At 36.9% G+C, this 14,802-nt stretch overlaps 1 protein-coding gene across 1 annotated transcript in view; it reads left to right on the top strand.

Moving 5' to 3' along the window:
• Window positions 1-4,515: 4,515 nt before the first annotated feature.
• Window positions 4,516-14,802, top strand: part of PRPF39 (pre-mRNA processing factor 39) — a 41,848-nt gene continuing 31,561 nt past the window's right edge. The window contains exon 1 of the mRNA XM_074290169.1: window positions 4,516-4,654. The gene's annotated coding sequence lies outside the window, so the exon portion shown is untranslated. The remainder of the gene's footprint in view (window positions 4,655-14,802) is intronic.

Raw genomic sequence — 14,802 nt, 5'->3', positions numbered from 1 at the left:
ATGTTTGTGCCAGCCCTCTTTGTAGAGGCAAGAAACTGGAAACTGAGTGGATACCCATCAGTTGGAGAATGGCTGAATAAATTATGGTATATGAATGTTATGGATTATTATTGTTCTGTAAGAAATGACTAGCAGGATGATTTCAGAGAGACCTGGATGGAGAGACTTACATGAACTGATGCAAAGTGAAATGAGCAGAATCAGAAGATCATAATACACAGCAACAAGACTATATGATGATCAATTCTGATGGACGTGGCTTTCTTCAACAATGAGAGGATTCAAACCAGTTTCATTTGTTCAGTGATGAAGAGAGCCATCTACATCCAGAGAGAGAACCATGGGAACAGAGTATGGAACACAACATAGCACTCTCACTCTCTCTATTGTTATTTGCTTGCATTTTGTTTTCTTTCTCAGTTTTTCTTTTTCTTCCTTTTTGATCTGATTTTTCTTGTGCAACAAGATAATTGTAGAATTATGTATACATATATTGGATCTAACATATATTTCAAATATTTAACATGTATTGGACTACCTGCCAGATAGAATGGCAGGCCAGAGAATGGGGAAAAGAAGGGGAAATTTTGCAACAAAAGGTTATGCAAGGGTCAATGTTGGAAAAATTACCCATGCATATGCTCTGTAAATAAAAAGCTTTAATTTAAAAAAAAAAAAAAAGGTGGGAGTGGAAAGGGGAAAAGATTGTACATCTTTAAGCTATATTAATTGCTTGCTGTCTTGGGGAGAGAAGGAATTAAGGGAAGGAGGGAGAAAAATTTGGAAAACAAAGTCTTACAAAAATGAATTTTAAAAAACTTTCTTAATAAAAAGAAAGGACAATTTTTACCTTCAAAAAGCTTATAACTTTTTTTTAAAAAATAAAATTTATTTTCAAAAGTCCAAATTTTTGCTAGGAGAAATATCAATAATCTCAAATTCATAAATGATACCATTCTGATGGCAGAAAATAAAGAATTAAGAGATCTTGATAAAGGCAAAAGAGAAAAGTATAAAAGCTGTGTTCAGTTTAACATCAAAAAATCCTAAGATTCTGGTAACTTATCCCATCACTTCCTGATAGAGAGAAGAAAAAAGAAAGCAGTGTTAGATTTTATAATCTTGGGTTCTCTGAGGATTAAAATTATTTCATCTACAATAAAAAAGAGTAAGGCAGAGCTCTGAGCTAATATTTTATCAAAGGGTTTATAGTCCCCTTTAATGAAGTGGACCTTATCTTTTCTTCATGATCTGAGATACTTCTCTCTACCTGGGCTCTATTTTTATAATTCAAGAACAACTATACCAAATACAGAATAATTTCACTGATTGACATGTGACACAAACTAAAATAAGCAAAATAATATATCAGCAGGATCACAAATTAGGAGAAGCAAGAAATATCTCCACCCAAGATGAACAGGTTTCTTCTTAGTTTCGGTTAGAGGAAATGATATAAGTGAGATCAGTGACCTAAATGGTCATAAAGTGTTCGCCTGCTCCTGTTGGATAAGAGAATATTCTGGAAGTACAAAAATATGTTTGGGGATTTTCCATGTAGTTGTCATCTCTGCTATTCTGGACTTGATCACCATGACAATAAAAAACAAAGGTGGAAGGCCTTTAGTTAACTTTCTACAGTTAAGCAACATTACTTGGACTTTAAAGCTCATAGCTCTGGGGCTTCATATATGGAACTTTGATATCATTCTATCAAATTGGTTAATACTTGCTCTTTGGAAGAAAAGTTATGGAAAATAAGGCATATTAATAAATAGAGACATTATCTTATGGACAAAAGTCAGAACTATGGTTTTTCCAGCAGCGATATATGGCTGTACGAGTTAGACTTATAAGGAAAGCTGAGCACTGCAGAATTGTTGCTTTTCAAATCTTGGTGCTGAAGAATTTTTTTTCCTCTGAGGCAATTAGGGTTAAGTGACTTGCCCAGAGTCACACAGCCAAGAAATGTTAAGTATCTCAGGCCACATTTGAACTCAAGTCATCCTGACTTCAGGGCTGGTATTCTATCCACTGCACCACCTAGTTGCCCCTGGAGAATTCTTTTAAGAGTTCCTTAGATACACACACACACAGAGTTCCTTGGATAATAAGGAGGTCAAATTGAAGGGATAAAATAGAGACAAGGAGTTGTAAATATGAAATAGATTCAGGTAAAAAGAATATTATATTTAAAATAGCATAATAATAGATTCAATTTGAGACAAAGTAATTATGGTCATAGGCATCCATCATAAGTTACAAAGACATGTTATTTATTATGTGAATTAACATACAGGAGTCAGCAAGAAAAAGGGTTTTTAAGAATTAATAAGGAGAAAGAAATTTTCTAGAACTCACAACTAACTGGAAAGAAGAGGCCATTAGAGGGAATTCAATATAAGGTGAGAGTTAGCCAGTGATTGGCAAGTTAAATCCATAGAATTTAGCAGACTAACCCCAAAAGGGAGTTAGCAAGGGAAGGGGATTATACAATTGATTTGTGGACTAGCTTTAAGAGAGATTAAGCAAATTTCTACAATATGGGCTGACTTTTTTTTTTTTTTTTTTTTTTACAATAATAGCTTTTTATTTTTAAAAATATATGCAAAGTTAATTTTCAACATTCACCCTTGGAAAAAAAATCCTGTATTCTAAATTTTTCTCTCTTCCTCCCTCCCCCCTCTCCTATACAGCAAATAATCCAACATAGATTAAACATGTGCAATTCTTCTAAACACATTTCCACATTTATCATTCTCTACAATAAAAATCAGATCAAAAGGGAAAAAATGAGAAAGAAAAAAACAAGGAAGCAAACAACAACCAGAAAAAAGGTGAAAATAGTATGTTGTGATCCCTTTAGTCTTCATAGTATTCTGTCCGGATGTAGATGACTCTTTCCCAAGTCTGTTGGAATTGGCTGAAAGAGCCAACTCCATCACAGATAATCAAGCTGATTTTTATAGGGGAAATATACCCTCCCGGGTTTGCCATCACGGCTTTCCGATTGGACAAGTAAAGGTAGGGCTGTTAGAGACTCCACCTGGAGCGGGACTTTAATTGACCTTCCACTCGAACCAAAGACCTACTTAAGAACAAAATGCTCACTGCGGTGATAATACCATTAGATCCCTTCCTGCTTATCCCAGGGGATATTATAAACCTGTCAGTGCTTCAGGCTTTCTCTGATAATGCCCACCCAGCTACTGATGATTTTGATGAAATCAATCAAAATCATTAGTCAATACTTAAAATCAGTCAATACTTAAAAAGAAGTTAATTCAGGTTATTCAATGAAAGATCAAATACCTCGCTGAAGCTTTAATATTTTGTCTACTTAATAAGGCCCCACTCACGGGAAGACCCCGATGCTGGGAAAGATTGAAGGCAAAAGGAAAAGGGGACGGCAGAGTATGAAGTAGATGGTGTTACACAAATAACACACGTGGGCTTGGACAAACTTCGTGAGAACGTCGAGGAGAGCCCGGCATGTCAAGGTGATGGGGATCACCTGGAGTCAGACAAGCCAGAACCACCAAAAAAGTGGAAATTGGGAGAAATTACCCAAAACAGTTCACGTTTTCATGTACAATTTTTATATTGTTATTCTTCACGTGTTAAAAGGTTTGTTTGTTGAAATTCGAGGCGATTCATTGAGGTATTTTTGCTTATTTGTCTGAGATTTAAAGTAACTGATTTCCTACCCCTTAAGTGACCTTGAATAAATCGCTTAATTTTCACCTCACATTTTCTCCTTTGTAAAATAAAGTGGATTAGATTAAATGTGACAGTTCACTACCCTCTGAATATTGAAGAGCTACTCATTTCCACCTCAATACTCCAAATAAAACTACCGGGTATTCAGTTTGGAGAGCAGGAGTTTCTCCTGCTTTAAGCGGGGGTTGGAATGGGAGAAAGTCCTTCTCAGCATTGTACAGTTTCCGCAATCAGATGGACATTCCCAGAATATGACAATAAGTCCTGTTTATCACGAAAGATATATTCTCCCCACTCCCCCCAGGAAATAGCAGCAAAACATGACACTCAGAGCCGCTAAGTCCGCGCTGGTTCGATTAAAAAAAAAAAAATCCCTATCCTCCAGTGTTGAAAACTATAGTGTCCCGTGAGCTCCTAGGGAGCAAGGACTGTTTTGTTTGTTTGCTTTTTCTCAAGCCTGAGTACACGGCCAAGCCCTTTACACTAAGGGACAGTACTCTAGCAGAGTAGCGCCAGCTTCTGGGTTTCGCGGCCCAGTCTAGGGGAGGCAGGAGAACACTGGGGTCAGCGAGGCGCCAGGTGCCGGGGATTCCGGAGTTCCACTCAGGTGAGACTAGCAGAGAGCGTGGCAAGAACAGTCTGGCTTTGCAGAGGGAAGGGGTACTTCCCCGAGCCTCGCGAGCTCCAGCCCAGGTGGACGCGCCAGAGAGGGTGGAGCGCAGCGCGAAGACACGTGACCAAGCCTGCCCGCGAGGGGGACGCGGACGCATGCGCTCTAAGCTCTTTGCGTGTCGTGGGCGGGGCGCTCGGGAGCCACCGCAGCCGCAGTAGTAGAAGCCGCTGCGACCGCTGCAGACGTGGCTGTCTGGGCTCGTTTTGTGGGGAGCCAGGCCCGAGTCTCTCCTTAATGGCTTTGAACGGCTTCTAGCTCAAGGTTAGTGCGGGTCGGGCGGCGTGGTGGAAACGCGAGCAGAGGGCCGGCGGCTGATTTCTCGGGAATAAAGCCTGGTTTGGTTTGTCTCGGTTCGGGGCCTAATTCCACTTCCCCACCCCCACTCCAACCCCACAGGCCCTTGCGGCCTGGTCCGGACTTGGCGCCCGAAGCTCCCACTGCTACTGCTTCCCCCCCCACGGCCCCTCCCTTCCTCTGGCTTTGCCGGATTGCAGTTCCGCGGGCTTTTTACACGAGGAGCGGCTCTTTCATGTTTAGGCTGGAATTTGGCCCCACGAGGTTAGGCGAATTTCCCCAGATAGCCATCCTTGCGTCCCCTCCTCCTCAAATTCGAAGGCAATCCGGACTGGGAGGTAAGGATCCCGGACAGTCCTACTGAGCTAAGTCTTAATTACTCCTCCAGGCTATAGAAAATCCTACTCTCCAGGCATTCTACAAGCACATTAATCACCCTATTGTGGTGTCAGGCACTGTGCTCAGTCCTGGGCCTTAAACGGGTAGCAGCGTTCTAAAGCTAGGCCAAAGTCCGCTTTTAATGTGGCCGCTTCGGGAACAGGGAAGTCAGCTTGAAGACTAGCTGTTGTTCCTGATCGTTTCAGAGCCAGCCTCGGGATTCATTCCCACTTTGCATTATTACCCAGCAAACACTCTAGGAAGTGTCTAATATGCTAGGAATTGTGCTAAGTTCTGTTGGCGATAAAGACAAATGAAAGTCTATCCTCTCGGGTATGAAGGGAAGAAACCACACTTTTTTTTTTATAAATAGGAAAAGGCAGTTGTTTTTTTTTTGAGGAGAATACTAACATTTGAGAGAGGCCTCGTGTTAAAAGTGGAGCTATGTCTTTAAATTAGACGTTATGAGAGTCGCAAACAAGGGAATTAAACTTTTTAGACATGTCCACTCTGAAGGATGGTAGGAGTGGGACAAGGCTTTTGCCGGGCAAAAGAGTTTGTGTTTTATTCTAGAAATAATAGGAAATCACTACAGTCTGTTCATTAATGGGAATTAACGTGGTTGGATCTTTTAGGAAAAATTTTAGTTGTATGAAGAATGGATTGAAAGTGGGGGTGGGGGTGAGGAGACCAGGCTTGAGAGAGAGGTAAAACTAATTAGAATTTTGAATTGATAAGGACCTGAACTAGGATAGCAATAGTGGCTTGGATAAAATTAGCAGATGTGGGAGATGTTTTTGGAGATACAAAGGACAAGATTTGGCATCCATTGAGTTGTGGGGTCTGGAGAATTGAGGAGTTGGGCATGACACCAGAGTTTTTAAAAGCCTTGGGTACCTATAAAAATGATGATGATCTCACTAGAAATAGGAAAGTCTAGAAGTTGATTGTGTTTCTGAGGAAAAGATCTTTTCCGTTTTGAACTTTTTGGATTCAAGATAATTACATGGAACACTCAGTTTGAAATGTCCGATAAATTATTTATGAGACTGGATTCCAGGAAAGACTTGAACTAACTATATCTAGGAATCTTCTGCATAGGAATATATATGCTGGTTCATGAGATATAGTAGAGGGAAGAGGAAAAAGTCCTAGCACAGAGCCTTAAGATATACTTAAAGGTGGAATACAAAGTGATGGATAATCTAGCTAAGGGAACTGAATAGGATTTAGGTAAGCTAGGAAAATAATAACCAGAACTGAGAGGATGATTTAACAGATCTTAGAGCTCAGGATTGAGAAAAGACTGTCAAATTTGGGAATTGAGATCATTTAGAGAAAGTTTCAGCTGAGGTGGGAAGTAAGAGAAGTCAAGTAATGAATGTGGTTTATTTTAGGAGCTTGATAAATGGAGGGGAGAAATAATGAAAACTTGAGGGGGTGGTAGGATCTAGTGAGAAGTTTTTAGGTTAAAAAGTAATGTTTCTTTATTAACAGGGCAACAAGTTAGGCAGTTTGGATACTAGAATCAACATTTTGTTTCACACTAGTGCCTCTTGTAGTATACTAGCTATAACCTTGGGCACATCATTTAACTTCTCAGTGCCCCGAGTGAGTGCAATGAAAACGCTTTTAAAGTGCTTATTACATGCTACTATAAGTAAAGCTGCTAACTTGGAACTACTTTTAACTTTATATGTTTTCTGAGGTGTGGAACTTTTCCGTGTATCCTTTAATAAAGATAAAATGGCAGTAAGAAGTAGAGGTCTTACTAGATTTTTATGACCCCAATAATCAGCTCCATAAAAATAGATTATAGGGATAATAGGTGAGGTGAATTATTGATGTCCATAACTGAGGTAATACTTGAGACAGGAAGAATCAATTTTCTCCTTCTGAAGTTGTCCATAGCAGCATTATTAGTAGACTTAAAAATAATTATTACCTAGGGAAAAAAGATAATGCAATTCTAACTTTATGGAAACAATTTTCTTTTTATGGATAGTAGTAATGGGTCCTTGTTTAAAAACATTGTGTATTGCTAAATTATAGAATTATTTTAGATAGTTATTTTAGTTTTTTTAAGGCATCAAAGACTGATTACCTCTTTTATCAGTTCATATTTATAACCTAATTTAAAGTAACTTTGTGTAAGTTCTATTCTGTACTTTTGTTTCATAGATGTATGTTTGTAGGCTTTGTTGAACTAATTTAATGTATTTCATTATAGTTTAAATTAATGAAGTTAATGTATGTCAACAACTGAGCCATTCAGGATTGTTTCTGAGTCCTTATTTGGTACACATTTATTTACACATTGGTTAAATTTCAGTTGTTATCAGAGGATCTTAAAGGCTTTGCTTAGCCTTTCTTTATTAACCTAAGCTGTGTTTGTTTTAATCACTCTTTTGTTGTTGTTGTTGTTGTTTTGTTTTGTTTTGAGGCTGGGGTTAAGTGACTTGCCCACGGTCACACAGCTAGGAAGTGTTAAGTATCTGAGATCAGATTTGAACTCGGGTCCTCCTGAATTCAGTGCTGGTGCTCTATCCACTGCACCACCTAGCTGCCCCTTGTTTTAATCACTCTTAACAAGTGACTTACAACCAAAAATAATCTGGAAGTTTAAGAGTACAAGCAACTGCAATTTAGCTCTTTTTAAAAAATTCTATCCCTGATATTCGTGCTTCTCATTTTTAAAATTTATTCCTACACTTTTCATTGGAATAAATTTAGGAAACTAAGTTTAAGAAGTTGCTATCAGCCCTAGGACTAAAAAGCTTTGTTTCCTGACAACCAGTTCTTAATGATGTCTTCTAATATTTAAATATTGCAAAAACTACTTCTGAAAATAATAATCATTAATATTATTTGTGGGATCTTTTTGTTAGTTACAAGGAAAATTTCCCAGAGAAAATAGATGTGTTTCCTCCCCTTTTTCCTCTCCATTTTTTACAGAAAGGTGGGTCATTCAAATCATTCCAAAAAGCTCCTTAAAATTCTAAATTATGAAAGTTTTTGTTGAATCAAAACTTAGTGTTTGTCATGGCTAACGTAGTCAAATTTATTATGCTGTAGGAAACATTTGAATTACTTATGACTGATTTACAATTTAACAAGCATTTATTAAATACCTACTTTTCATCGGGATATTTTGTGTAAGAAATGGAGAGGATGGTGAGGACAAGGTACCGAAGGAGAGGTGTGGCAGGAATGGGTGAGGGTTTTCTTGTTCTCTCCAAGGCTCAAGTTCACAGTGAAGGAAATTCGATAAACTCAAAGGCTGTGATAAAAAGCTTTTATTGTTAAAGAGGCACCAAGAGAAAGACTTCCTTGGCAGGCAATATCGTTCTCAAGAGAGAAGTGAGTTGTAAAGAGACGTTTTCTGAAGACTCAATATCTTCCTGTCTCCAGAGGATATAAGACCATTTGAGTTTGTATAACTTTTTGTTGGTGATTTTACATAACTTTACAGGGCTGTCTCAGGTCATCATAACTCTCATCAAGGATGCAAAGACAAAAATTTAATGAATTTAACTTTATCCTAAAGAGTATAGTTTATCTACAGATAAATAGAAAATATATACAAAAGAAATTTAAAATAATTTGGAAATGGATGGAAAAGGAAGTACTAATGGAGGAAATAAGAAAAAAAAAGACAAGTAGCATTTGAGCTAAACTTTGAAGAGGACTAAGTCTTAACGGAGTGTATTCTAGGCATGGGTACATGTTTATTAACAGAACAGAATATGTAGAAGAAAGAACAAGTAAACCACTTTGACTAATAAAGTCTTTGAAGGGGATTAATGTGAAGTCAACCTGGAAAGACTGGTTTGAGCCTGCTCATTAAGAGATTTAGATGATATTTAGTTGGAGGGTACTATGATGGTTCAAGTGATGGAGGATGGGAGTAGGATGATTGTAGTACATAGAAAGAAAGGGGTGAATTCAAGACCTGTTCTGTGGATATAATTGACAAGACTGATACGTAATTTTGTAAACCATTTTCATGTGGTTCCCTAAAATATATCCTTTTTTTCTCCCTGTACCTTAAGATCTCTCTTATAAATAGTATTAAATACAGGCAGCTAGATGGCATGATGGATAGAGCACTGACCCTGAAGTCTGGAGGACCTGAGTTCAAATCCAGCCTCAGGCACTTAATACTTCCTAGCAGTGTGATCCTGGGCAAGTCACTTAATCCCAATTGCCTCAGGAAAAAAAAAATTATTGGTGTATACAGTATGTACTTTATAAGAATATTGCAAATACAAGAGTCTCTTTGGTATACTAGAGCTTTGGAACATAAGTCAAGATACCTGGCTTCTAGTCTTGAAGTAGGAGAGAGCTAAAATGGCCTTATATGAGTATTTGTCATTAATTATTTGAACCCATATATGGAGAGAACATAGATATATGGAGACGTCGTAGTGTCCTTGGTGGGTTTCTGGAGGTCTTGGGGTAGCTTTTGTTTCAGTAGAGTAATGACCACAAGAATAGCCAGGTTTTAAAGTCCAAATCCTTTATCATCTTCAAAGTCTTGTCTCCTTGCCTGGGGCTTTAATTAGCTTTCTTTGAGGCCTTCCATAGTCTTAGTTTCAGTGGAGAAAATGCAGGAGGACAGGTCTGCCACCACAGGGTGTGAGATGGGATGAATGAATCTGAGTACAAGGGCTTGTGCTTGTCTCCAGTCTGCTTGTCTTCCCTAGCTCTTAAATGAATTTGGCTGAGGCTCTACACTCAGTATAAACTAATCATTATGTCACTAGGAAACTATAATTTTTTGTAAGATTAAATCAATCATACTGAACTTGGAGAACTATTAAGCATCATGTTAAACTAGATAACCATTGTCTCATCAATTCCACTGACTTAACATCTTGTAAGAATCCTTGTTTCAGAGTTCTGGCCCATAAAGATGTGTTGTCATGATGTGTTCATGACTTGTATACATGTAATGTGGTTATGATTCCAAAAAAAAAAAAAAAAACAACTTTTAACTTCAAGTCCAGTGTTATTTCTCTTGTACCATACAAAAGGAGTTTGTGTTTCTACCACATGCTGTGTTAGTTTGGACAATGTGGTAGAGTGGACAATTTTGGATTTGGAGTCCAGCTTGGGTTTAGATTCCTTCATATTTATTGTGTGACAATGGGTAAATTAGTTAAGTTCTCTGGGCCTGACTTTCCTCATTGGTAAGTGTGCACAGCCATACTGTATGTTACATACCTCACAGGGGTATGAAACTCAAATGACATAATATTTCATTTGGGATTTAATTATTAAATTAATTGAGCTCATTAAATTAGCTTTAATGATTACATGAGCTCAGTTTAGTTTGAACATAACTTTACAAATTTTAAATCATTATGATATATGGGTTTTAAATTCTACCATTTTTAACATTAATTGTTCATATTTAGGATTTACAAGATGCCACATCCTTTGGAATTCTGCCCTCAACTATAATTATTTGTTGTCCAGTCATGTCTGATTCATTATGACCCTCTTTGGGGTTTTCTTGACAAAGATACTTAGTTAGAATGGTTTTCCATTTTCTTCTACAGATGATTTTATAGATGGGGAAATGGAGACTAACAGGGTTAGATGACTTACCCAGGATCACCCTGAGGTCAGATTTGAACTCGGGAAAAGGAGTGTTCCTGACTTTAGCCTTAGCACTATATGCATTTTATCATCTCTCTGCCCTACCTGTAATTACAGAGTTCTCCAAAAGTGTCATGTCCAAGGAGGACTAGAACCTCAGGTGTGAGACCTTTCCACACCCATTTAAGGGCTGTTCGTTCATTCACCTTTAAGGTCCATACCTGGCTTTCAGCTCTGATGCCCTTGTTCCTCTGAGGGGGGGGGGGGGATTAAACAATGGCTATTGTTTGGCTAACAGTGGAATGGGCTACCTTGGGAGAAATTAAAAGCCTTTTTCTGGCATAGACTAGATGGATAACTATTAGCTGCATGGGTATGTTTTAGGAGCAATTTTTGTTTAAGTACTGGTTCAATTGTCCTTTCAGATGACTTATAAACCTCATTTTTATTCTGAAATCTAGTTCTTCAAAACCAGTTATCTGGTGAACATTTCATTCTAAATGTCTGGGCTTCTAACACACTATATCTCTATAATGGGACTTGACCTGTTTTTCTCCTTGAAGCAAAAGGAAGAAAATATGATTGTAGAGTCATAAAAAATAGCATCACTACCTTAAAAGTTTTTTGTTTTGTGATGAAATATTAAGGTGTGTGGTTTCAGAAAACTTAAGATTTATTTGAGCTGAAAGTGATATGAGCAGAACTTAAGAACATTATACATAGTGTTAGCAATATTTAACAACTGTGACTTATTTCCTCTAATACAGTGATTTCATGGCACTTTTGAAGACTCATGATGAAAAAATATCATCCATCTCCAAGAAGAACTCTTTATGAGTGCTTATTTAAGCATGTTTTCTTTCACTTTCTTTATTTTTTTTCCTCTTTCTTTTTCAACATGGCTAAAGTAGAAAGGTTTTGCATTATTTCAGATGTATAATGGGATTTTTCCCCCCCCCCTTGTCTTCTCAATGAGTCTCAGGCTAGATAGATGGAGAAAATTCAGAACTGAAAATAAATTTTAAAAGAAATGTAATTGGGAAGTATTTATGAATGAGACTAGATGAAGATTTCTCCAAGTCCGAGAGATGGAATAGGTCATACCATAGGCCGTTTGTAGGGCAGGAAAAGTCAGACCCTAGACTTAAGCTTCAGGAAGTGAGATGACCCAAAGGAAATAAGACAGCATTGCTCACCATTGATCAATGGTTTTTCAGTCCATTCTATGAAAAGACTTGGGTCTTTTGCTATTTAACTAAATTCACTATTTCTGGCTGACTAGGCACAATGCTGGGAGATGGGAGATGGGAGCTGAGAGCTGAGATGGGGTCTAGGTCTGCTCAGCTGCTTCCTCTTTGTATCTGAAGATGCCTAGTCAATTTGTTGTAAGGGGGTCTAGCACCTGTCCTACATATTTAACAAAAGAAACAAAAATATAATATATAATAATAAAAAAAATAATTTAAACCAACCTTTTTTAGGCAATTGTTTATAGGCCAATCTTCCCTGGAACTTTTCTAGGATCTATATGAGAGTCAAACTAGATGTATGCTAAAATGGGTACATAATACAATTGTGCTTATGTACAAGTTAATGCTAATTATTTTTCTCTTTTCATCATATCATTGAGTCATATTTTCTATTCATAAATATTAGAAAGGAAGTACATAAAATCAAGAATGATTTAGGATTACTATTTGGCCTGTTACTTTCTGAATAGCTAGCTAAGTACTTTAACTTAAGAGCAACAAGAAATCTAATTTCCAAGTCTGTTACTCCCTGTTGCACTTCTCACCAAATATCTTTTATTTGCGTAAGATGTTTTTTTTCTTTTTTTTTTTTTTCCTTTGAGTTAGAGCTGGCCTTAGTAATCCTTGGTTTGGTGTTCCACTTCTTAGACATAATAGTTTTCTGAATCACTTCAAATCCTTTAACCTCTCAGTACCCCAGGAAACTCTTGAGAATATAAATTCTAGAAGTAGGCTTGTTATAGAAAGTAGAAGCTGTTTGCTTTTTGTATTCAATGCCAATGAAATTACAGTTCCAGGGCAATACATGTAAGATGTATTTACTTACAGAAACTTTAATATAATTTTTGAAACCATATTTAGATGATTTATTCTACACTTTTTTGGAAGATGGAGTTTCACAAGAATTAAAAATTAAAGATGTTTAAGATGGAGACCTGATTGATCATTGCATTGTTCAGAATTAGGTCATTCAGAATTTGTTTTTCTTTACTATTTTGCTACCTTTAAAAAAAAAATCATAGCTTTTCATTGACAAAGCATATGCATGGGTAATTTTTCAACATTGACCCTTGCAAAAACTTCTGTTCCAATTTTTCCCTTCCTTCCCCCCACCTTCTCCCCTAGATGGCAGGTAGTCCCATATATGTTAAATATGTTAAAGTATATGTTAAATACAATATACGTATACATATTATACAGTTGTCTTGCTACACAAGAAAAATCAGATTTAGAAGGTAAAAATAATCTGGGAAGAAAAACAAAAGTGCAATATTGCTACCTTTTTTGTAAACTGTTCTGGTTCTGCTCATTTCACTCTTGATAATTTGTTTTTACCCAGGATTCTTTGAAATCATGTTTCATTATTTCTTATAGTACAGTAATATTCTCTTCATCTATTAAAATTTATTGTCATTTCCCCAGTTGATGGGCATCCCTCCCTTTTTGTGGGGATCCCTTTCTGTCCCCTTTCAAGATCAAGAAATGAATTTTGCTTATTGTTTCTGCTGTTATTTTCTTCCCTCTTAACATCCTCCCCTCCTTGCTTAAGTCCTTGTTGAGTATCATGTATTTCTACATTAAACTGTTATGCACATTCATTCAACTTTTCTTTGCTTCATATGAGTGTGATTCCATCTGGTGGCTGTCCTACTATATATATATATATATATAGTTGTTCTCATGTACCTCAACTATAAGAAATTGCAAGTTCCACCTCCTTCTTTCTCTTTTCTGATAACCTTTCTCCCCAATTCACTAATTCCAGTTGCACCCTAAAGCTACCAAGATAAATATAAAAATCCTTTTAGAATCCTTCATGACCTGGCCCCTTCCTACCTTTTCAGTGTACTTACATCTTATTCTCTTCCATGTACTTTGTAATCAATGACTTGCTGTTTCTTACACAAGAGATTCAATTTCCCACCTCCTTGCATTTTTCCCCCCATTGGATGTTTTTTATGCCCGTAGTTCTTTCTCTTCATTCTCCCTTCTCAAAGGTATAGTTAAAAATCTTTGTTTCAGTAAGAAACTCTAATTGATCCTCCTTAATGTTAGTGCCTTTTCTCATTTGCAGTTTATCTTATGTGCATACATATATATGCCTATGTATTAATGGGTATATATGGATATCTTATATGGACATGTTGCCTTCCCCTTTAAATTATGAGCTAGGGGGCAGGAACTTTTAGCTTTTCTTTGTCTTGAGCTTAGCACAGTACCTGGCACATAATAAGCATGTAATAAATATTTATTGATTGGATTTCCTGCACTTGTATATTCCTTTTACTATTCTTTCATTTTTCCTCTTAATAACTACCCCCCCCCCCAAAAAAAAAAAAAAGAACCTATCTACCCAGAGGATTATTGTTTTCCATATTTAACTTCTTCAGGGCAATGGAATGCTTAATGTATATGTAAGGTTCATGAAGAGGAGTAATGTAATAAGAAAGCTTCCCAAAAATAGGTTGAACTCAGGTTGGGAAGAGCTTTGAACAATGGAGTTTGTTTTATCCTAGAGCTAATAGAAAACCACTGGAGTTTTATTGAATAAGAGAGTGATATGGTCACTTAAGCATATGGGCTGTTAATAAGATGCACTTTTTAAAAAATCATCTTGGCAGCTTTGTAAAAGATGGATTGAAGAAAAAGAGATTTTAGGTGGCAGGGAAACGAATTAGGAAGCCACCACAATAGTCAATGAGGGATTGAACTAAGAGGGTAATAATAGCTGTATGAGTAGTGAGATATAAGGATATAAAAAGTTTGATTTTGTCTAAGATGAATGATTACCAGCCGCACTTTTTGTTTTTAATAATTGTATTTATGTATTTCTTCTCTTTCCTATCCCTGCTAACTCTTTTGCTTAAATTCTGCTCTTTAACT

This window comes from Sminthopsis crassicaudata, chromosome 2 (assembly GCF_048593235.1).
Source record: "Sminthopsis crassicaudata isolate SCR6 chromosome 2, ASM4859323v1, whole genome shotgun sequence".
Taxonomy (NCBI): domain Eukaryota; kingdom Metazoa; phylum Chordata; class Mammalia; order Dasyuromorphia; family Dasyuridae; genus Sminthopsis; species Sminthopsis crassicaudata.
Note: the sequence above shows the minus strand (reverse complement) of the source record. Positions and strands in the feature narration are given on the sequence as shown.